Source organism: Hippocampus bargibanti, linkage group LG07, assembly GCF_051943395.1.
Source record: "Hippocampus bargibanti isolate YZ-2025 linkage group LG07, ASM5194339v1, whole genome shotgun sequence".
Taxonomy (NCBI): domain Eukaryota; kingdom Metazoa; phylum Chordata; class Actinopteri; order Syngnathiformes; family Syngnathidae; genus Hippocampus; species Hippocampus bargibanti.
This window is the reverse complement of record NC_142740.1, coordinates 20,974,134-20,999,772: the sequence shown is the minus strand read 5'-3', so window position 1 is coordinate 20,999,772 and position 25,639 is coordinate 20,974,134. Positions and strand designations below refer to the sequence as shown.

Genomic DNA, 25,639 nt, shown 5'->3' with positions numbered 1-25,639 from the left:
AAGTCTGTCGAGAAGGATAGGGTGGGAAATGGTGTCAAAAGCTGAGGTCAGGTCGAGAAGAATGAGGATGGAGAGTGAACCGGCATCGGCTGCCATAAAAAGATCATTCGTGATTTTTATGAGAGCCGATTCAGTACTGTGGCGGGGGCGGAAACCAGACTGGAATTGTTCGTAGAGGTTATTGTGAGTGAGGTGTGAGTGAAGCTGGGAAACAACTGTCTTTTCAAGAATTTTGGCGATGAATGGAAGGTGGGAAATTGGACGTAGGTTATTGAAATCGTTTGGGTCTGAGCCAGGTTTTTTCAAGATTGGAGTGACAGCTGCGGTTTTGAGTGGGATAGGAACAATTCCAGTTGATAATGAGGAGTGAATAATAGTAGAAATAAATGGGAGAAGAGAGGGTAGGCAGGACTTGATAAGGATAGTGGGGAGGGGATCGAGTTGACAGGAGGAGTTCTTGGATTTAGTGATAATGTCTGAGATTATAGAGGGATGTGGGAGTGCAAAAGCGGAAAAAAGTTTGGAAGGAGTAGAAAGGCTGGGAGAAGGGGGACGGACAGAGGACCCGAGGTGCTGATGGATTTTGTTGATCTTTTCGCTAAAAAACATCAGCAGAGTGTTGCATGTCTCAGAGGAATAAAAGTGTGAGGGGAGAGAGATAGGAGATTGTGTGATTTTGTGATAGAGGGAAAAGAGGGCCCGAGAGTTACCAGAATTTGAATCAATGAGTCCAGAGTAATAAAGCGATTTTGCGCGTGAGATAGAGTCCTTATAAAGGGTAAGGTGAGTTGCATACATGTCCTTGTGGATAGTGAGCCCGGACTTTCTGTAAAGTCTTTCAAGTTGGCGAGTCTTTGTCTTGATGGAGCGGAGATGGGGGGTGAACCAGGGTGCAGGTCGGGTAAATTGAACAGACCGGGACTTTAGAGGAGCAAGGGCGTTGAGGGTGTTCGTGAGGTCCGCGTTGTACCGGGAGACAAGTTCATCAGGAGAAGAGTTGTGGTCCAGAGTCAGGGTGGCAATCATCTCAGCAAGGGTGGCAACGTTGATGTTCTTGATGTTGCGATATGTGATGACACGGGGTGGTTTGGGGAGAGAGAGAGTGATGGAAACATTGAATGAAACCAGGAAATGGTCTGTTATAGGGATTTCATCAGCTGTGCAATTCTTAGGGGTAAGGCCAGACATGCAGATGAGGTCCAGGGTGTGGCCTTTTATGTGGGTGGGAAAATCCGAGAATTGGTGCAGACCAAGGCTGTCGAGTGAGGAGGTGAAGTCTTTAGTGAGGGGAAGAGTGGAATTGTCCATGTGGATGTTGAAGTCTCCGAGAATAATTATATTCGGTGACAGGGTGGAGAGGTGTGTGAGGACCTCAGAGAATTCTTTTAGAAAGTCACAATGTGGTTTTGGTGCACGGTATACAGTGGCTATGATGGTGGGTGAGGGTCCAGAAATTTTACACGCAAGACATTCAAAGGATTGGGTTTCCTGGATAGAAACTTGAAGGATTCTCCAGTTCTTGCGGTAAAGTATCGCAAGTCCACCTCCGCGGCCTGAGAGGCGGGGCTTAGCAATGTAAACAAAGCCTGGTGGAGTTGCGCCATTGAGCTCGGAGAAGTCTCCCGCCGTTTGCCAAGTCTCAGTTATACAAAAAAAGTCAAGCTTACGGTCAATTAGGATGTCTTGGATAAGACACCCCTTTCCCGTAAGCGAGCGGACGTTGAGGAGGCCGAAGTTGACGCTGGTGGCGTCCCCACGACGAGGCGCATTAGCCGACCTAGCCAGGCCGGCTAACATACGGTGGTCGATCTTGCGGCTACTCCCTCTGCGCGGCTGGCGGACGGATGACCACAGGGAGGTGATATCCTTGGAGCCATCGAGGTGAAAGCCTCGACGTGATCCGCGGTGGATATACCTCCGTGAAGGGCGACGAGCGATTTCCGGAAACCGGAGAATCGCCGGTGGCACGCTCGTCCATCGGGAGCGGAACTTCAGCAGCTCCGCCGCCGAGTACTGTAGCCGCCCAACAGGTCGATGGAGAAGCGCCATGATATTCACCAGCAACACACAGAGGGAGGCAGCGGCCAGGTAGCCCTCGACAGCGGGAACAGGTGGGTGGAGATGATAACGCGGCTTCGTCAGTGATCCGGATAAGCGACCGGAATCATGCGATGGATCGATAGCCAACGTTCGTTTGGTGACTGTCTGGTAATTCCAGAGGTTCGTGAACCATAAAAAAGCTAAAAAGAGGTTTAAAAGGCTAAAAGAAGGTAAAAAACAGGTAAAAAACATTACGCGGGAAAGCAGCGGCAGCCAAAGCGCGCCAGCGTCCGCTCGTCCCGGAAGAAGAGGGAGAAAGGACAGCCTGGAGAGCAGTGTTACCTGTGGTCTGTCGAAAACCGACATCCATTGCAACTTCAAATAAAGAAACCTCAAGATATCCTTCCTGGATCTGGCTGAGTGAACTTTTATAATTCTTTCCACCTGCTTGCTGTCTCGCCGCATGACAATGTCGTGCGGCGAGACAGCAAGCAGGTGGAAAGAGGATAAAAGTTCACTCAGCTAGATGCAGGAAGGGTATCGTGAGTTTTCTTTATTTGAAGTTGATATCAGCTTTCAACAGACCACAGGTAACACCGCTCTCCAGCTTGTCCTTTGTCCCTCTTCTTCCTCCTCCCACCTTCTCCATCTCGGCTTCCTTTTATCCTTTCCACTCCAGCAAGGCGTAACGATCCCACCACTGCCACCAATTGTCGTGCGGCGAGACAGCAAGCAGGTGGAAAGAGGATAAAAGTTCACTCAGCTAGATGCAGGAAGGGTATCGTGAGTTTTCTTTATTTGAAGTTGATATCAGCTTTCAACAGACCACAGGTAACACCGCTCTCCAGCTTTCGGGAAGAGCTGTGTGCTCTTTGTGCAATGACAATAATGTTTAGCACATCAGAAAGGGGCAGATGACCATCTCACACAGGAATTGCTCAGACATGATCTTATCAATGCGCATAAAAACATCCTTTGATTCAGAGTCACAATTACGATTACAATTTTTTTTCTCCCATTCTTTGCTCCATCTATGAGCATTTCTAATGGAGAATTGCTAAACCCAAATCTAAGGGAAAACAATAGTCACTCAGATTACAGAGGGGGAGGATTCTGCCTTGAGTGAGAAATTAAATTTGGCGTGTTGATGTGTTCGTGTATTTGAAATGGGTGGGTAGAAGAAGCAACACCATCATCAAAGCCAATCTATTCCCATTTCTTCTTCCGTGTCATTCAGGCCAAAGGCAGATTGTCATTTCAATTTATTTTATTCACTCAAATGCAGATAATTATAGCAACATGTAAAGGGGAATAACTCTAATTTGGTGTAATCTGTAATCAAATGTCTGAATGTACAATTGAATGTAATTGATTGGAACACCACAGACAATTTCGTAAACAATGTTTAATTAGTTAACAATCGCACACCCACCACTGAATTTTGATACTGTGGCGGGCACTGGGACCGGGCATCTCACCCAGCAGGTGTACGGGAGGGGGCGGGTTTATGTCACATATATTTCACTGCAGTTTCGGTTTTACTTTACTTTCTCCTTGTTAGCAGTTGGAATAAAGACGTACTCCAATCGACCGTGTGTTCTCATTCCTCAACTGCTACACTGGTGACCCCGACGTTCGAAATGTTCATGGCAGCAGATGAAGAGATATCTTCCACGGCCATGCCGCCACGACCGGCGCCTCAGCTCGCAGCTGCCGCTTACGCCGTGAAGCTGCCCGAGTTTTGGAGTAGAGACCCGGCTTCGTGGTTCCAACATGTGGAAGCGCTTTTCCACCTACGAGGTGTCACGACAGATGAGCCGAAATATTATCTGGTCGTGGCGTCTCTCAACGAACAGACGACTCGTCGTGTGCTGCCTCTCTTGCGTGCACCTCCACCGAGCGAAAAATACGCAGTGCTCAAACACCTGCTGCTCCGACGGTTCACGTTGTCGGCCTCTGAGAGAGCAGACAGGCTTCTTTCTCTTCCCGGACTCGGCGACAGAACAGCAGTGGACCTGATGGACAAAATGTTGTCGCTACTGGGTTCGGATGACGGCGGATTCCTGTTCCCCCACGTGTTCCTTCGCCAGCTATCGGCCTCTGTGCGCGCCGTGCTAGCCAACTCGACGTGCCTAGCCACCAGCGACTACCGAGGTTTGGCTGAAGAAGCGGACCGGGTGCTGCTGGCGACACGGAGGTTCGCCGTGCAAAGCGTGACGGCCGAACCCCTCGGCGGAGCGGCAGCGAACATCGACCCGACCCTAGTAGCCGGAGTGGTCACGCGGAAGCGACACGAGAAAACCCTCTGTTTTTTCCACCAGCGGTTTGGCGCCAAGGCCCGACGCTGCACACCACCCTGCACCTACGAGGCTCCGGGAAACGCCAGCGCCGGCACCCAATAGCGGCCGTGGGTGCCGGCAACGAAAGCAAGCTGCTTTTTATCACAGACTCCTCGCCCATCGCCAGCTTTGGCACCAGGTCGGTAACTGTGTGTTTCCACGAACGAAAATTCGAGTGGGACTTTATTGTGGCCTCGATTACAGTTCCGATAATCGGCGCGGATTTTTTATGCGCTCATGGACTGCTTGTGGACATTGCTAACCGTCGTTTGATCGACGCCATCTCTTTCACCACTTTCCCATGTGAGGCTGGAGGGCTTGGAGCGTTGACACACGCAAATTATTTAACGTCAGGTAACGTTTATGAACGCCTGCTTACCGATTATCCGTCGTTAACCACACCCGCCTTTTCCAATGCCGATACAAAACACGGGGTACAACATTTCATTCCCACGGTTGGCCCGCCAGTTTTTGCCCGCGCTCGTCGCCTCGACGCGGCAAAATTGGCAATGGCGAAAGGGGAGTTCGCGACGATGGAGCGCTTGGGCATCGTGAGGCGTTCCAACAGCCCGTGGGCCTTACCATTGCACATAGTGCCCAAAAGTGACGGCTCTTGGCGGCCGTGCGGTGATTTTCGTCGGCTTAATAATGTAACCACACACGACCGTTACCCAATTCCGCACATCCAGGACTTTTCCGCATGTTTGGCCGGAGCCGTGATCTTTTCCAAAGTTGATCTCGTTCGCGGTTATCACCAGGTTCCGGTACGGGCAGAAGATGTGCCAAAAACTGCAGTAATAACCCCTTTTGGCCTCTTTGAATTTCTCCGTATGCCTTTTGGCCTGAAGGGGGCGGCACAGACCTTTCAGAGACTGATGGACTCAGTCTTGCGAGGCCTAGATTTTGTGTTCGTCTACCTCGACGACATTCTTGTGGCCAGCCCTTCACCAGAGGAACACCTGTCGCACTTAAGAACGGTTTTCAAGCGTCTTGATGTGCATGGCCTTATCGTTAACCCTGTGAAGTGCCAATTTGGTTTGCCCAAGATCGATTTCTTGGGGCACCGGATTTCTCCACAGGGTGTCATCCCCTTACCCGCCAAAGTGCAGGCTGTGGGGAATTTCCCCCGCCCAGCCACAGTTAAAGCTTTGCATGAGTTTTTGGGCATGATAAATATTTACAACCGGTTTCTTCCTCACGCAGCCGACCTCCTACAACCCCTCTACGGCGCCTTGAGAAAAAAGAAGGCTAATGACCCCGTCGAGTGGGCCCCGCAACGAGTGCAGTCCTTTGAACGAGCCAAGGAGGCTCTTGCGGGTGCAACTCTTCTGGTCCACCCTATCTCAACCGCACAGGTGGCCTTGACTACCGACGCGTCTGATGTTGCCGTAGGGGCGGTGGTTGAGCAGCTTGTGGAGAACGAATGGCAGCCCCTTGCATTTTTCAGTCGGAAGCTGCAAGATAACGAACGCAAGTATAGTGTTTTCGACAGAGAGTTGTTAGCACTCTATCTTGCAACGCGCCATTTTCGTTTCCTCCTCGAGGGGCGCCGGTTCACCGCCTACGTAGATCATAAACCCCTTACATTCGCCATGTCCAAGGTGACCGAACCGTGGTCGGCCCGACAGCAACGGCATCTCGCGGCTATTTCCGAATTCACAACAGACATTCGGCATGTGGCCGGCAAATGTAACCCTATGGCCGATTGCCTGTCACGCACGATTGTTTGTCCAGTCCAGCTCGGGGTGGATTTCTCAGAGATGGCCACGGCCCAATCTGAGGATCCGGACATCCACGAACTCAAGGCAGCAGGCACGGCCCTGAAACTGGAGGAGGTGGCAGTGTGTGAAGGGGGTCCCGCTCTCCTCTGCGATGTGTCTACGGGTCGCACTCGTCCCGTGGTTCCGCAGGAGTGGCGTCGGCGAATATTTGATTCAATTCATTCCCTTTCACACCCTGGCGTCCGGGCGTCAGTCAAACTACTTGGGGCCAAGTTTGTCTGGCCTGGGTTAAGAAAGGACGTCAGGAAGTGGGCAGCTGCATGCGTGGCATGTCAGCGCGCCAAAGTCCACAGGCACACCCGGGCGAACCTAGAAACGTTTCCGATTCCGGCCAGGAGATTTGACCACGTCCATGTGGACCTGGTTGGGCCCCTCCCTCCTTCGCAGGGTTGCACACATCTCCTCACCATGGTCGATCGGACCACTAGGTGGCCGGAAGCTGTCCCCCTGTCCTCCACAACCTCGACAGACATTGCCCGCGCATTTCTGTCATCCTGGGTCGCACGTTTCGGCACGCCGTCCGATATCACTTCGGACAGAGGCCCCCAGTTTGTGTCCGAGCTCTGGTCGGACATGGCGCAGTCCTTGGGTGTGCAGGTACACCGCACTATGGCCTACCACCCACAGGCTAACGGGATGTGTGAACGTTTCCACCGGTCACTTAAAGCCGCGCTACGGGCCGCACTATCGGACGGTAACTGGGTTGACCGGCTTCCGTGGGTCCTGCTCGGGTTACGTTCAGCTCCTAAAGAAGACCTTAACGCCGCTCCGGCAGAGTTAGTACTCGGTCAGCCACTCCGCATCCCTGGTGAATTCCTGCCTGAAGCTTCGGGTGCACCTTCTTTCCCCCTTTTGCCAGGGGAGCCCCTGGCTCCAGCACCATTTCACCACGGCGTCCCCAAAATATTTGTTCCGTCTGCTCTCAGGTCAGCCCGTTTCGTCTTCGTGCGTCATGATGCCCACCGCTCTCCCCTCCGGCCGCCGTATGATGGCCCGTTTAGAGTGCTCGAACACGGGGAAAAGAGTTTTGTGCTCGATATGGGTGGGAGAAGGGAGGGCGTTTCTATAGACAGACTCAAGCCGGCTCACATAATTGCAGGCGAGGACGTTTCGCCGGCCCAGGTCCCACGTCGCGGACGCCCTCCAAAACCTCCAGCCTCTCCGCGGCATGCCAGGGTTGAGTGTCGTTCCCCCACTCAGTTCTCACCCGGATCACCTGCCCGAGCAATTTCACCTTTACCACCGAACGACGGACTGCATAGTCGTTGTGGCAGGCTGGTCAAGCCCCCTGCAAGATTTTTGCCTTGACTGTCCTTCTGGGTGTTCTGGGGGGGGCTGTGTGGCGGGCACTGGGACCGGGCATCTCACACAGCAGGTGTACGGGAGGGGGCGGGTTTATGTCACATATATTTCACTGCAGTTTCGGTTTTACTTTACTTTCTCCTTGGTAGCAGTTGGAATAAAGACGTACTCCAATCGACCGTGTGTTCTCATTCCTCAACTGCTACAATACCAATGTTAAATTCTAGAGCAATTTCTCTTAGTATATTGTGACAATAATGGTTTTGACCAACATGGTATGACAGAGCTGCTAATATCGAGAAATACACTTACAATTTTCTGGATATTATTTTTTTTTTGGCAAACGTTGGATGCATACGATAACTTCCACTGCCTATGAGTGAGTGATGATGCAATCGATTGCAATGTGTCACTGCTGTCAACCTCAGTAGAATAGCGATCTTTTAAATATCTGGCTTATTAAATATCCATAACTTTCAATATTAACATACAGGAAAATGGGACATTTGTTATTATTTGTAACAAACTACAGCTAGGTCATGAGGGTTGGCAGCTTGGCATGATTGATGATGACATTTTTCTTCACTTTTGTTACATGTAAACAGTAATTGCACCATTTTTGTTGTGAGAATTTAATTCACACGGGCCTTACATGCGAGAAGCATATAGAGCAAGGCTCGCATATTCATATGCAAGCAAAATGCAAAGACCTGACTTTGATGGCTGGTGAGAGATACATATTCTTGAAGGAGATGCGCATTGTCTTTTTTATTGATATTTCAATATGCTTTAAATTAGGTCATGGTCTGATCTGGGGGAAAAAAATAATAATTCTGAGTTATTCGTCATCTCAGTCCACATTAATCTGCTAAATGTCTTATTTTCAAAGCAAACTCACTAAAGATATAAACTACAATATCATTCAAAAGAAAAGCTAATAAACAACAATAGAATGTCTGATATTTCTCAGTGATTTCAAAGTCTCCTTGTGGTGAAAGGCACAAACCCTTGTAATACTGCTGTTTCACGTTGGTATGCAGATCTCTGACTGGAGCCCCACTGGGAGCCACCCAGCATCAAACAGATCTTGCCATGTTTTATGGCATTAGGAAGAACAAAATGGCTTAATCCGCAGGTCTGCTTTTCAAGTGACACAGTGCGCAAATTAATTAAAAATCAAAGGTGGCAGACCTCTTAGGAGCGATTGAGATGTTCAAACAAAAATAAGCAAATACTGTAAATACAAGGTGAGTTAATGACTTCTAAGGCACTGCGTGTTTGTCAAAGACATTGTCTCAGCATGTTCATTGACATCTGCTCATTGTTATTGGTGAATTTAAAGAGAACCTTCTCAAGAGTCTTGAATAACTCATCAATTAGAAGGCCAGGGAAATAGTAACAAGTTAATAGTTTCTATTTTGGGCCTTCGGAGCTTTGCCCTTAAACACTTGCATTTTAATTCCTCGGTTGTATGAGACCAACTCGGCTAAAATGAGAAGTCGCTGAGCTGTGCAGGAAAGTGTTTGCGCAAGTGTGTCTGCAAGAAGTGTATCATTGATTGTCAGCAGCAGCCATCCACAACTAATGTGTACAGCCATACGCAAATCCTTCCATCAAATCGGACACAGTTGGTTTGTTTCAGTTGCAAAGTTCGCAGACCAAATTTTCAGCTTTATTTTCCTGTTACTGATTGACTGAGCATAAATATCAGGACTCTGTATTGCGCTCATACAATAAAAGTAAATTAACCAGAGGATTGTACAAATAAATTAGTGTGTATTTGGCACCAATACAACAACTGCAGTGGTACTTTCAGACAAACTCCAAGCCACCAGCAATCGAAATACGCAATAAAAAAATGCAAGTCCTTCGTATCACCCACTGAGTACACAAGAGGAAGGATGTCTATGAGAGAATACTGTACAGTATGTGCATGGTTGGATATGACATAGGACACAATCATTTCAACGTTATTCTAACCAAAGTGCAGAGATTTCATCAAAGTGTGTAAGTGAATCATTTAACACAGCTCTAAAAGTGCGCAGTGGTGCCTCTTTTCTGACTAAAGCACACGAGATACAAGCTATATTCTGTACTATTTGTTCACATAAATAGCATTCAGACATCATTCATTCATTCAAAGCTTTTAGGCAGAAATACGAGAGTGCATACTAGTATTTTTTTTGCATGATTCGAATATACTAAATTCATGAACGGTTTTAGATACATAGTCATTGCTCGATAATACAATACAATCATATACTGTGTATAACATGAAACAACACAACAACATACATGATTTACTATTCCCTCGATGAGTGAGTGTCTGCACCATGCAAACTTGCATTCATAGCCTTCAGTATGAGTGTAAGGTTAACTATCTTCTCGCTTCGCCAGAGAGAGCTGAAATTGAGCTGCTCGATATAACCTTATTTAAGTGCATTACGTCCTTTCAAAGAGACTGCCATTTCTTAATGCCATGACCTTTTCTAACCACATAAAAAAACCTCAAGCTCTTCAGGTGTGGTTTGTCAATATAAAAGATTTGGAAGACAGCAGTGAAGTCAGTGGATATACTCTGCTTCTAATGGGGTTATTATCCGAAACCGTCGTGCATTGTTGGTCTGAGTGAGAGCTTGAATTTTAGGCTTGACAGTGATTGAAGCAAGTATGTGTTGGGGTGTTGATTTTAGTTCACTTATTTAAGTCACCCAGAGACGCTCTGTGTTTCTGCGAAGACTTGGCTCAAAAATAGTGCTAAACGTAAATTGAGCACCGCTAAGATGAGTGCTGAGTTCACAATGAAAGTCAGAGGCAACTCCATGCGGGATCAAGACGAACAAATGAGGTGAATAAGGAATGAAAGGGAAGACGACAAAAAGAGCTTTGTATATCCCACTTGATACTGTGCTATCAGGACAGTGCATGTGCATCCACTCAGTCGATATCACCACACTGTTGAATGTGAAACAATAATAATAATAATAATAATACATTTAATTTACAAGCGCCTTTCTGAACACTCAAGGACACTTTACAACAAAGACAACACACAAAACAGTAAAATCATGCATAAAGCAATAAATAATAAAACAGCATAATAAATTAGACCATGTAAGCAAGTTTAAAGAGGTGGGTTTTCAGGTGAGATTTGAAAGTAGGAAGGGAGTCAATGTTGCGGATGTTGGGTGGAAGTGAGTTCCAGAGTTTAGGAGCGGAGCGGCTGAAAGCTCTGCACCCCATCGTTGTGAGACGGGCAGAGGGCGTGTAGAGGTGGAGGGAGGAAGAGGATCTGAGGGCCCGAGTAGGAACGGAGATTTGAATTAGGTCAGACAGATAGGGGGGGGCAAGGTTATGGATGGCTTTAAATGTAAACAGAAGTATCTTGAATTCAATACGGAGTTTAACAGGGAGCCAGTGGAGCTGTTGGAGGACAGGAGTGATGTGGTGAAATGAGGGGTTTTTTGTGATGATCCGGGCTGAGGAATTTTGGACTAGTTGGAGTTTATGGAGACATTTTTGATTGACCCCGAAAAGAAGTGAATTACAATAATCGATACGGGAGGTGACGAGACTGTGGACGAGGATAGCAGTGGTGTGAGGGGTGAGAGAGGGAAACAAGTGATGCAAGTCAACAGAATTTGTTTAAAAATGTTGGACAGGGAGGAAAACACAAAGGGGTTAAAAACCCAGCTTTGGGAGCGCACTGTAGAGTTCTCCTCTTACACATCTGCCAAACTGAGTTGCACTCTTTGTCTGCAGGATGTTAGGCTTGAATTGAACAGCTTGAATTCAGCTATGGCCAAAGCCAGCTGATGAAGCGCAGAAGAGATATCTACAAGACACTTTGATGGCGCTGTTTAAGTGGCAGTTCGGGGTACCTGGCCAATAGTCAACCAAGAGCAAGGCAGTCAGTAGCTACCAGCAACACTTTCCGCGACACAAACTACCTCGGGCTTTGAATGCTGTGCACATCTTTTATCGTGATTGGCCTGTTTAATTGCATGCTGCGATGACAGTAGTATTTCTCAAGATACAGTAGTTCCTACTTCCATTTGGTGGATGCTCATACCAGTTGCTCCGCTATTCTATTGATCAATTACGCAAAGTATTAAACATATTAGCTTGTCATCTAGGTCCATCTATTGTAGAAGACAATGTTCCCCGGTCTCCATTGTTGTCGTTTTGTTCTTTGCTCCACAAAGTAAAAAATAGTGAGGGTAATTGGCCAGAAAAAAACAGGAAATTTCAGCCTGTGGTGCCAACAGAAGCCGTAACGAATCATGAACAGTGAAACTGCAGCGTATTTTCACAGCAACAGACTATGAAAGCAAACTGCACGTGCGGAATTGCTACTGTGATGGTTGCGCGAGTGGAGACCTCACACCTCTCAAGGCTTTAAATCAAAACTAAGAGCGAGTAAATGTGTGATTGAATTTAGGAAAAAAATGTGAAAGATTTATTTAGTTATGTTTCTAGAAACTGTACCAATACGATAAAGCACTGTCATTTTGGTCTTGCCCAGGACTTTAAATCTGAGTCAGAAATCACATTAGGTTAGAACAGAACTGATTCAGAGACAGAACTGACACTGATCGATGGAATATTGCTCTTTGGTAGGCCTTCAACAGTATTGCAAGGAATCCAGATTCACCCGGGTAGCAATGGCCCCTTGTTATTTCTTTCGTTTTTTATTTTTATTTTTTTGCCATTCATGAGCTGGTCTTGAATATATTCATGAAATCTACACAACTGTGTATTTAGTCAATTTGTCATCAAATTTATGATTATATTTAAACTTATTCTATACATTGTAAGAATGAAAATTGTAAAGAGCAATACATTAGGGAGACTAAATACATTCTCAAAAAAAGACTATCAACATCGCAGGGATAATACTAGTGGGCCTCAATCTGCAGTACATATGCACTTAAAGGCTAGCAACCACTCATTTGATGACAATGAGGTTCAAATCTTAGCGAAAGAACATAGATGGTTTGAAAGGGGAGTAAAAGAAGCAATTTTCATAAAAAAGCTAAATCCTTCATTAAACCGATATGGTGGGGTGAGGTTCAATTTGGATCGTTCGTACAATAGCCTGCTTAGGCAACATAGGTTAGGCAAAAATAGTAATGCTGATGAGGTGATGCCGGAGGGAGTGGGGCAATCAGGAGAGTCGTTAGTCAGGAATGTAGGAACAATTGGTGGGGCTGCAGGGAGTGGTCCTCTGCTCCCCCCAACCTGAGAGTAGGGACCTATCATAGCAGTGTACGGCGCCGCCATGTCTAGACATTAGGGATATATAGTAGGGACGATAATACCAGTAAGACTTTAGTTCACTGAAGAAGCATCTTGGATAAGAAGCGAAACGTCCGACACCTTCCAAAAAAAAAAAGGACAGATGACGGCTGAAGAAACCTTTTCATCGATGGACCACTCCTGTACGACTGAGAGTTTACACAGACGCACAAGTTAAAACACACATTTGATGGCGTGAAAAAGTCTGCATTTAAAATGATGATTTAATTGCAACAAAATAGATCACATACACTTGACTTTTGAAGAAGAGACTTGAACACAAGTGCAAATATTTCACCACCTTCAAAAAACTGCAATCGTGTATTTCCTATGAAGAGTTCTAGCTTTGGGTTAAATAATGCAAACATAATAGATATATTATTAACTGGATACAAAAAAATGGTCCACTGCAGGACAGAAAAGAGCACATTGTGGATTCCAGTCCGTGCCAGTCAGGGTTTATTTAGAATAGAGAATCTAATTACAGTGCACATCCCATCACTTATCACGGAGTGACATAGAAGCACCCCGTTCCTTCAAGTTTCAACAACATGGGTAAATGGCATGTCATGAGTGGGAAGGATTGTCGAGGTTTCAGCAATTTACAGCTGGTAGGCTAATCCCCCCCCCCACACACACAGCTGTTATATATGCATACCTTTGAAAACCGACATCAAGACGCCAAGATCTCATATTTTGGAGTGTGACAAGATGAACACGTGAAAGTACAAATCACATCTGGAAAGTATTAATTGTCAGCAACATTGAAACATGTTATAATAAACAAACTAACAAATAATAATTATCAAAAGAAATAACACATACCCTTTTTCATCATGGCAAAACAAATTAAGATTAGTTTCCCCACTTTGTGGTTGTCGTATATTCTAGTCTCGTTTCAGACTGTCATCTAAGACACACAGAGATCATGGTCTTTGTTTCTGCATGAAAGATGACATTTTGCCTATAATGAAAAAAAAAACAGCCTTGTTTCTAACCCCACGCAATATTCAATGTAACTTTACGGCTAATCGCCCAATAGAATGGTGCTACAAAATACAGTTGAACAGTCATCTACAATTCAATGATCTCTTACTTTATAGTTTTTAACAATGGACACAAACGGAATGGACGCCATCCAAGGCTCACTTCAAGACACTTTTGGCCAAATTGCACAGAACACTTTAAAAGATAAGTAGTGGTATGGAGAAGCATGCTTCGATAGGTAGTGGTATTTCTACTACACTTTCACCATCCACCCTCAGAGGAGCAATCACTTACTTTTAAGTGCTTATGAAAGGCACATCCACTATTGGACATTTTCAAGTTTTCTGTCATGAAATGTCATTGCAAAGTGTGCAAGATCGTATACACTAAGCTGGAACATCATGAAAATACTGCTGTGCTTCATGGTGAAAGGATGACCGACCCTCGTGACAACAGCGACAGGTTAGAGTGCGCGAGAAAGCCATGCATGGATGTAGCGCGATAGTAACAAATAATTATTTTGAGAACAATTACAAAATTTAGAGCGGAAGACGTTGGGTCGTCAAAAAAGTGTAAGGGGAGTTTCATACTTCGACTTTTGAGTGTTCACAGGTTCAAATACAACACCTTTTGTATGATCTCTCAAGAAGATGGCATTAAACTTCACTTACAATCACACTGTGCAAACTCTCTCTTACCTCAAAATTACTCCCATTTAACTTTGGCAAAGAGTGCTCTCTCCGCATTAAAAAAGAGCTATGCTGTTGTAAACTGCACAGTGTGAGACTACTACCATCAATAAAACTGGACAAGAAAAACAAGTATCTTTTGTGATTTACTGCAGCCCTTACTGTAAGTGTGGGGCATTCTTCAATCATGCACTTTAATGCACAAACCATTAGACTCTGACCAGAAAAAGAATATACCCTGGTGTCTCAATTATAGACAAAGACTGAATCTCTATAACAGCCCGCTGTGGCCATAAAAGGAATTGGCTATCCATTTTCTGCTTCATCTCTCGCACAACTGAGTCCTGTATGCATGTTGGGAGCATCACATTTCTTTTTCCAACTGAATTGTTTCATTATTAAACACAGGTGGCTATAGTACCAATTAAAGTTGTGAACAGATTTGCCTTAAAAAATAGATTTATTTGCTCGATAAGAAGTGACTCTTTAATCTTTGCTACTTTGTAAAATAACTTCAAATTGACCCTAGGAGTCAGCGTGGATGCTCTACGATTGGCTGGCAACCAGTTCAGGGTGTCCACTGCCTCCTTCTCTGCGGTAGGCTACAGCACCTTTTCACAACCATACATATACTGTACATCAGTGGCGCGCCGTGGATTTCATCGCTGATCTATTAGACACAAAAACACATTTCATTCATTAAGTCTATTCACAAATATTGTGCTTGTACACTAACAGGATGAAAGCAAATGTACACATGCGCATTTTTCATACAGTATACCCGTACTTTTTTTGCACATTACGTATTAAAAAAAAACATGCCTATCCAACATGAGTAATTTGTCGCACTACTAGCGGCTCAGAGATTGCTAAATCGGTTTAAATACGAGATAAAAGAAAAATACATAACATGAGAAAATAATATTGGTTGCATCAGGGGATAAACAAATGGTCATCTATACTTCTCCATGCTTTGGATGGGGGAATATATAAAAAAAATCCACACTGATCACGGTTTTCCAAAAAGTGAATCACTTCCCAAAATTAGAGTTAACCTGAGAACACAAGGTCAAAATACCGATATCACTTTCTTAAAATCACCAGCTGTGAGAATATTTCCTGAGTTTTGATTGCATTTAGCATTCATGGTTTAACTTCTTTTCTCTTTGTTGCACTTGCAGGTGCAGGTATTCATCCTTGTGGCTTTAAATTAAATCACCATCCGCAACTGCGGGGGTAGCAGAAAAAATCCATAGCGTTCCTTTAAAGTCAGTTCACGCTGGCATGATCTTATTACACCTTATGCAAATGCAAATTCCATCTGAAGACACGGGGAGTGATGATCAATGAAGTGGACTTGAATCGCTAACCTGCTTTGATGTTTCAGACGATCACCATGTAATACTCTTGAGCACTGTGAATAACTAGAGAGGCGAGGATACATTAAATGTAAAGGGTGTATTCCCTAGGGACAGCACAAAAGGCTTTGAAGTCACCTATGGTCACAACAAGTCTTCACCTCTTGATTTACAGCTACTATGGAACCAGAGGTCAAGTACTCTGGATGACACACACACATCTGTTTACCAGGCACTTAATTTTCCTAAGTGTTAACTCTTGGGCAAAACTGAAGGTCAGCACATCTCTTCGAAACAAACCGCGAGACCGCAGGGAGGTTGCAGAAAGGCTTGCACTCCTCTTGATCTTGCTACCATAGACCGATAAGGCTGCTGGAAAATGCACTTCCAAAAAGGATTATCTGTGTGGGTAGCTCAGTGGGTCTGACAGCCGACACACACTGTTTAAGTGAGGCAGGCAAACATTTCAACGCTGTATTATTGCGCTCGCTGGATAATTCGCCTCAGAAAATGGAACCTTATCAGTGGGATACGGTCCATCCTGATGAATGTTTCATACGTGCTGTGTATTCATACTGTCATTAGCCGGGGGTGACTCGCAAACCCAAGGACACAGTTGTCCAGGTTGACAATGTTATAATTTCCACCTGACACACTTCCCACACTTTCAGCATGTGCTTCTGGCCACTACAGCATAATAGGATCATGTGAAATTTCTAGAGCATCTGCAAATCCATTTATCAGTTCAATCTGCAACATTTTACCTTACAATATTATGAGTGTCATTTTTTTATTTGTTGAATGTAGCAGGAAATGAAACATTTGAACAATCTGGTTTGCAGGCGTGAAAGAACAACTATTCTCTTGATAATCTTTGAAAGTGGTGATGGCAGACAGATGTCATTTTCTCTTGTTACTTTCTACCGTCAAAAAAACACATTTTGTCCATGTAAGTTTCCTCAGGAATTAGGCAGTCATTTTCCTCCTCACAACAAAACTTTCCTCCTGTATTGCCTTTATGAGTTTTGCCATGATTGTTTAACTCTGATTTACGGTGAGATGTGGGCCAGACATATGAATTTATACGCACCTAGATATCTGTGGCTGTTAAGACATTATGTCACTTTCACCATTGAGACAGAAAATAACATGGGAATGCTGTTGCGAAATAGACATGTTCAAATTCTAGGCAAGTAAAAAGGTGACCAGAGGTCGTTTTACTCCTCGCTACGGTGAATGGTATCACTTCTGACCCTTATGTATCTAAATTCTTCTTCTATGACAAAAACAAACATAATTGAATGCACAGAACACACACAAAAAAAGCCCGTTTAAAGGAGGTGACCCAAATATATTTATTGATTTGGGTTTTTAAAAACTTGAATACAAATATATTTGGGATTTTGTGAGGATTTAAATGGCCTTTCAAAGCACACATGCTTCCAATTTTCTGATTTTCAAAAGGTTACTTGATGACATTGTCACTTGTTCAAAATCTAATTTACTTTTTCAATAAAATGGTTGCATGAAAACCAGTTATAATGTTCATATTGTTTGTTTTCACTTCATTTATTATCTCAAAGATGGCAGTCATTGAAATTATAACAGCAGCACCAACAGGAACTCAGTGGAAGCAGCAATGTCTGAAGCTCGGCATCACGACATGAAAGCGGACTTTACTCAAAGTCTGTGTGAGCTTCGGAATATTTTACCAAAGTGTTACAGCATTCATAAGAGAAGGTTTTCCTTAACTCCTCATTGACAGTCTCTTGGGACAAATGCTTGAATATTATCTTCATCCCATTCCATTCATCCAGGATGTATTTTTTTTTTTCATTAAAAAAAGAACACTCAGGAAGTGGAGCCACACAAACACTATAATGCATTTAGTGTTCCTTGAACAAAAAAGTATATATACCGTATTTTCACGACCAAACGGCGCACCGTGTGAAAAGGCGCAGTCTCATTTATGTGTGCCATTTCTGTATTTAACACACACATTGGGCGCACCGGATGAAAGGACGCAAGTTTTATATACCGGTACATATCCTCTACTGCTCTACGTACATCTGTGGCGTCACACGTGTGTATGATTTTGAAGTGCGCCTTTCAACCCTTTCATGTCTTTCAATTCCTTGATCTCCTTGATGTGCGTCTCACCCTGACGCATAGCACACGCTTGAAAATTGTATAAAAGGCGCTGTCGCGGCAAAGAGAGATTGGGCGAACCACGGGGCAGAATCATCTCAGACACATCTTGGACTCACAGACTCAAAGAGACTTGCAAAGAACCGCTCAGGCGCCCTGCTCACGCCGGGCGTCGGACGGACATCAGGGCACGACTTGATCGACTCCACGCCACGTTCAAGCTCTGCGCGTCACCTGCCTGGGAGATCTGACAACGAACCTACTTACAAATGATCGACTCCACGCCACGATCAAGCTCTGCGCGTCACCTGCCTGGGAGATCTGACAACGAACCTACTTACAAATAAAGAGAACCATCAAACTCTTTACATCCGCCTCACAACAACACACAGGCATACAAGTATGCGTATTTAAAAAAACAGATCGGGAGCAAAACTGAATTTGGTAGTGCTTTATTTATTAATTACAAAGGAATAACATTTTGTAATCATCACTCAATATGCGTCGGCATGGTAAAAAGGAGCACATTACCGGTACCGACTTTTCCGAAAGTTCAAACCACCGTGCTAGCAGACACGTTAGCCCAAGCCTCCTCAATCCATTGGCAAACTGTGGCGTAACATCCAGCCCTTTTTGTTTGCCTTAAGAATGACGCCTGCTGGAAATGTCTTTTTAGGCAAAGTCTTTCTTTTAAAAAAATCACAATCGCCGGGAGTTTCGCTCCGTTAGCATGGCAGCCTTTTCGCCAGCTTTTCAGAATAATTCGCCGGCCGTCGCTACAGTTGTCCCGGTCCGCATGGAAAAACGCCAGCACCAAGACGGACCTCCTTGGAAATGTTCAATTTTCATTTCCTCCGCTAGCGTTACTGCTCTGAGTGGGACGGTGACTGTCGAAACGCTACTTCCACTCGCTCTTAGCTCGCCGATCGATTGCTTGAAGCTTTCCTCCAACTCCGGCCACCTTGCCTTATGTCCGCGTATTATGTCACGGCGGCTCCATTCCCATGTTCCTCGGCGTAGTTGATAGCCTTCAGTTTAAATAAACTGAGCTTCATAATCATGTCTCATTGGAATTTTCAGGGTTGTTAAAACAGCAATGTTCTACATAAAGCACATACCTGTTCGTTTATACACAAAACACGCCCGCACCCCCCCCCCCCTTATTTTCTCTACACGTCCTCCTCATGGTGGTCTCTAACACGTCCGCACTACAGGGCGTACCGCACATTTTGATAAAAATCTGAGACGTTTATATGCGCCTTATGGTCGTGAAAATACGGTACTTGACTTAAAGATGCCTTAGTACAGTGCTAAGAACATTCTTCTTCTTAAAGTGATTTGCAGAAATAAAGACAAGTTACAGCCTCTGGGAATAGATGTTATTATCGCACATCTACATTTCATTGGGATGAAAAGGGAGCAGTAAGCCAGCTGCTTCGGGCTCTGTGTATTATGTTGCTGAATACAGGCAAAATGCACATGCTGAAGATAAAAATGCACATGCTGAAGATATATATATATATATATGTATATATATATATACACAGTAAAGTCTCGTTATATCGATATTCAAGGGAGTCCGCAAAAAACATCGATATAACCGGGACTATCGATATATCCGACCCTGTTTGCATGTAATTTTCTCCGTGCGTGCATAGAAATAGTATTGATATAACCGGGACTATCGATATATCCGATATCGATAGTCTTTAGAGACTTTACTGTATATATATGTAACGGAGTTGTACACTTAGGTTATTAAATTATGAAGGAAGTGACGCAACGGCGCACAGTGTGGCACTATGTCCCGCCCATAGTTTCCAGAACAATCTCGAGGAGATTCAGGGTGAGTCGCAATTTTCTGTTGGTCTTGATTAACGCGCATTTTCATGACAATATCTTATTTTGTTTCCCCTTTTTTTTTACTGTCTAGTGTTATCTAATTAGTTCCCTTATTCATTCGAGTCCAGATTACTTTTTGTGTCATTATTTACTTCACGTTTTGTCGAGTGGAACTTAGCTTCATAGTGCTTTTCTATTGCGCAGTTAATCACAAGAAGAAACCCATGCGACTTCACCCATCCCTTCTGCCATACTGTGTTGCAGGTAATAATTGTTTCATTTCGTTTTTATTGAACAATATTTAGTTTCTTGTGTCGTGTTTCATTTGCCCGTGAGTGTCCGTGGCTGTTTGAACTGTGCGCCAGCCATTACAAGCGCACCGCGTGTTCTGCCGAGTCTCCGCCCATGATGCGTTCAGGGACATCTTGTAAATAACAGTGAACTTGTGTTGTATTCTCTTTTTCTGTAAATAACCACTATACGATCACACGTTGTTAATTCTGTTTTGTTATCTACAATGTTTTGCATTTGAGAACAATCTCGAGGAGATTCAGGTTAATCACAAGACGAAACCCATGCGACTTCACCCATCCCTTCTGCCATACTGTGTTGCAGAAATAAAAGAAATAAAAAGACACATCCACGCGTCTCGTCTTCATTAATACGGCAGCATCGTGGAGATGAAGACAGTCACTGTTGTGGCGCCCGTCACATATATATATATATATATATATATATATATATATATATATATATATATATATATATATATATATATATATATATCAGGAATTGTTTAAGGGTTTAATGACTTTTTTTTGACCCCCACAATGTATTGTACATGATGTATCAGCATTGACAACATTTTTCAGGTCAGACATGTTGTGTATATTTGCTAAATTGGTCCATCTTCTAATTGGGTGAGTTTTTTTTCCAGAACCCCGATCCTGGAAAAGCCGAATAATGTCACATACAAATTGTTTCATTCTTTTTTTTTTTTTAAAATTAAAAGAAGCACATCAATGATAAAGGGTACAGTTGTTTTGGCCATAAGCAGAGCAGAGCTGAACATACATAGACTAAGTAATCAATTCTGAGCACACTTAGTTTGACATTGTAATGAAAGAACGGCTGGGCTGGGGTGGATGGATCACAGCTGGCTTAGGCCGCGATCACGCCTGCCGTGGAGGAATTATGATGGCCGGTGACACGAGTGGACGCCTAAAGCGCTCCCAGTTTACTCTTAGGTGGAATGCGCTGGTGGATGAACGTGCTCACCATCTGTCACAGTTGGTCACAGTGTGGGTGGGAGTCACTGAGGAAGGTGTTCATCTTATCTGTCATCCTGCTCTCTGCAACTGCCTCCAACTGTCCACTTCCAGCCCAAACGCAAAGCTTGCAACGGAACGTTCAGCTCCAAATGCCGCCTCTCTGTGGCAACAATGCCAAGTCAATTCTCTGCCCACTGTAGGGTTTTGAAGAGATTTGCCAAATCCTGTTGCCCACATGGGAAGTTTTGTTTGGACAAAAAAAAGTTTGTGTTCTCATTCCTTGTGTGCATAGTATATTTTAAATGGGACTTTGTTTTCTGTTAATGTTGATTTGTGGAGTGGTTTCCAAACTGTACTTTTGGGTGTTTGCAATGCGACAGGATCAAAAGTGGAGATAAAATAGAACTTTCTCATTTGCATTAACAGGTTTGGTTTTTGTAAAACCAATCCATTTTTGGAGGAAATTATTTCACATTAAAATCGTGGCAAATTCCACACCATCCAGAAAGTGTACATGTATATTAAAAGTTTCAGTGATGAAAAGGTTTCTTAAGCCGTCATCTGTACTTCTTTTGAAGGTGTCGGATGTTTTGCTTATCATTCGAGAGGCTTCATGAGCAAACAATATATATATATATATCATCTCATCTCATCTTCCGTACCGCTTATTCCTCATTAGGCCGCGGGGGTTGCTGGAGCCTATCTCAGCTGTCTTCGGGCATGAGGCGGGGGACACGCTGAATTGGTTGCCAGCCAAAGACACACAAAGACATACAACAGTCACTCTCACACTCACACCTAGGGAAAATATGGAGTGGTCAATCTGCCTGCCATGCATGTTTTTGGAGTGTGGGAGGAAACCGGAGGACCCGGAGAAAACCCACGCGGGTCCGGGGAGAACATGCAAACTCCACACAGGGAGGCCGGACCGGGACGCGAACCGGCGACCTCTGCACTGTGAAGCCAGTGTGCTAACCACTCAACTACCGGGCCGCCCCGTGGTGGGTGTGTATTATGAAAATAGTGCTTATTATAAGGTTTAATTTTCATAAATTAGAGGTTCTTAAGACGGAAAGTTTGTAAGATAAGGTGTTTGTAAGTTGAGGTCTCGCTGTATTTGTTGATTTTGTATTTAAAATGTTACTTATAATAAATCTGTCTGAGCAGATGTCTATGTGTGTGAGGGATGGGGTGATGGGGTGTTCCTGTGTTCCCATGTTTATCAAAGTCAGCGTTATTGTCAAATAGTTTCAGCACAGATGAAATTACTGTCCTCTCGGACAAAAACGCCAATTTGCCGGGGGAGAGAGAGGGGAGCCGCTGCGTGTTCACGCGCCGCCATCTTGATGTGGCTATTTGCAGTAACAGTAAAAAATGTGGCTCTTATTCTCTGACTGGTTGGCCACCCCTGGTTTAGTTTAATCTGCTGTTTTATTATTTATTGTTTTATTCATGATTTTATTGTTCTATGTATTGTTTTTACTGTAAAATGTCCTTGGGTCTCCAGAAAGGCGCTTGTAAATTAAATGTATTATATATATATATATATATATATATATATATATATATATATATATATATATATATATATATATATATATATATATATATATATTATAATTAAATGTATTATATATATATATATATATATATATATATATATATATATATATATATATATATATATATATATATATATATATATATATATATATATATATATATAATACATTTAATTTACAAGCGCCTTTCTGGAGATATGGATATATATATATATATATATATATATATATATATATATATATATATATATATATATATATATATATATATAATACATTTAATTTACAAGCGCCATAGTTGATGTCTAGTAAAATCTACAACGGAAGTTTTTTCTTTCTTTCTTTATTTGTATTTGCTCAGTACGCTACAACAACCCGGAAAATGTGCACGTTCTACTAGTGATGCCTGGCTTTAGATCAAAGGAGCATGCGCGCTGCTGCAAGTCAGTCTGATGAGAGCCTACGAGAGCCACACATGTCAATTGCCTTCTCCCTCCAACCAACACAGCCGTCCTAATAAAGAACCTCAACTCTATCCAGAAGTTGTATCACCTAAGGAAGGCGCCTGAGTAGGCAGCCGTCAGCAAGTGCTGTCATGAGCCTTGCCTTTTTTTTTGGTTTTGTCTTGTTTTTGTGTTTTCGTTTGTCACTTTGTATTGTTGCGCGTCGTGTGGAATCGGATACTGATTGTTTTTCAGCATTTTTGGCCACGACAATCATCAAGGAGGAGTTGGTGCTGAGGGGTTGTTCCTTTTAGGGCAGCATGAATATGCCAGTACTGTTTTTGAATGGGAGGAATGTCGGTGCCATTCGAGAGTGGCTGCCTTTCCAGCAGCTCCTAGGTTTTTCTTTTCTACTTTCATTTCTTTCATAACTTGCTGTGAAATGTAAATTTCTCCACTGCGAGACTAATAAAGGCAAATCAAATCCAACTATTGTGATGAAAAATACTTCAAGCTCAGAAGTCGTTTTCCATGTCGACGAAAATTGCATTTTTTTTCTCCACATCACCCCGTAACCTTTTACAGGAGAAGCATGAGCAGATGATAAACATGTGGAGAGAAAACTATTTGCTAGTATCCATAATGATTCCAATTTTGAAGTCATTTAAGCAGGGCAACTTTCAATTTTGAAAAGTCAGGACCAAACAAGAACAGTGAGTTTCTGCACTAGTTGATCTCCATTGGTGTTCCTTTGAACCATGAAATTGTCATTTGTTCTGCCAACATTACATCAAATGAGAGATGGGGTCACGCTGAGTCTTCTCCCAAGCACTGAGTTTATTTTAACTTATCGGATAGAATCTCCATGGGTAATTATATTTGGAACTGAAAGAACAGGCAGGTGTGTTCATGCTTATCCCAGACAGTCTGCACGGTGAATGACGTAACAATGATATCTATTCATGAGGCTGCACAAAAAATAAAAAACAAACAAACAAACAAACAAAAAACACAAAACCACTCCATGCATCCCTCATGCAATATGAATCTGCATGTTTGGAAGTGCAATTGAACTTGAATGTTTAATATTTCAGCATCCCTCCCACAAACACAATGACACAATGACACACTTTGTGTTGAACATAAGACCCACCTTTTTTGACGGCTTATTTATTTTGAGATCAACATGTGAAAAGGCAGACTCTTGTCATTGGAATTGGGACACTTCCATTACTGTCAATAGCATGTATCAAATATAATAGTGCTGTTACTGGTCTTTTTCCAATTCATAACTTGCACAACGCCATGAAAATAATTCTATCTTAGCACCAACAAGGGGGAAAAGCGTACATGAAAACATACTATCCCACCACATCAATGTTAACCTCATTAATTGAGCCAGAACCTCATTCTTACGACCAACACGCCATATAACATTCACTGTTGAATTGTCGACAACAATCAATGTATCAGTTCTGTACTTCACAATGTATTAAAATAATACAAAGCTACTGCTGAGGAGTCGTGGGATGGGGTCAGCTATATCAGCTAATTTTGGTTGCATGAAAGCCTTGTCATCAATGGATCATCAAAGGATCATCAATTCCAAAAAAACTCGTCAACAATAGCTTTATGTATGGCATTTGGACAACATCTCTGGTAAGAGACATTGTACTCACTAAGATATGGGAATGTCATTATCCAAAATTATGAAGTCAGACAAAACATGTAACTTGAACAACAACCTCCATAAAGGTTTTTGAGACTTCCCCTCAATTTGCATCTACAGAATGAACCAGAACATGTTTTATTATTATTGTTTTGCTAAGTTATTGGTCATTCTTTGTGGATTGCTTATGCTACCACAGAAGGACACTAGTGACAGCAAATAGGAAAACATGTAATTCCACAAAATCATACAACACTCCGAGAATGTGGTGCACACATTCCCTGGCTAGTCACTACAAAGTAAACGTAACTGCACTTTATCCATAACGGAATTCATTCTTTATCTTCAAAGTTAAATATATCCAGACCGAGTATTGTTGTACTATTAATATAATTTCCTTCGTTTTCACTTTTTTAAATGATTGTGTTGTATCTTGTTTCTAAAAACAATGCATAGATAGCCAATATGGTGATTGGTTATTAGCCTCTTAAAATTGATTATTATTGAAATTATGGAAACCGCTTGTGGATTACTTTTGAGTTTCCATGATACTTACACTCATATGGCAGCCCACAGGACTTGCAAATTTGTATTTGATTTCATGTTTTGTATTTATATGGAGCGCACCATGTGCTTGAGTCACTGAGAAGCGCCCCTATTGGGTAGGGGCTCTGGTGGTCTGTAAATAAACATTGCTCACTTTGAATTCACTTAGTCTTGTAAAAACACACACATATAATGAGTTGAACTTTTCCTAACCGCAACGCCTCGTCTGTGACATCATCCATAGCGAATGTCAACCGTGCATGCTTTCCTCAATGTTCATACTGTCGGTAATAATCTAAAATAAGCAGCGAAAGATTATATTACGTGGTCTTAAATCCATTGGAGAAGAAGAAAAGAGGAACAG

At 43.3% G+C, this 25,639-nt stretch overlaps 1 protein-coding gene across 4 annotated transcripts in view; it reads right to left on the bottom strand.

Annotated features, from left to right (window-relative positions):
• Positions 1–25,639, bottom strand: part of negr1 (neuronal growth regulator 1) — a 145,552-nt gene that overhangs the window by 16,209 nt on the left and 103,704 nt on the right. The gene's annotated exons all lie outside the window — the stretch shown is intronic.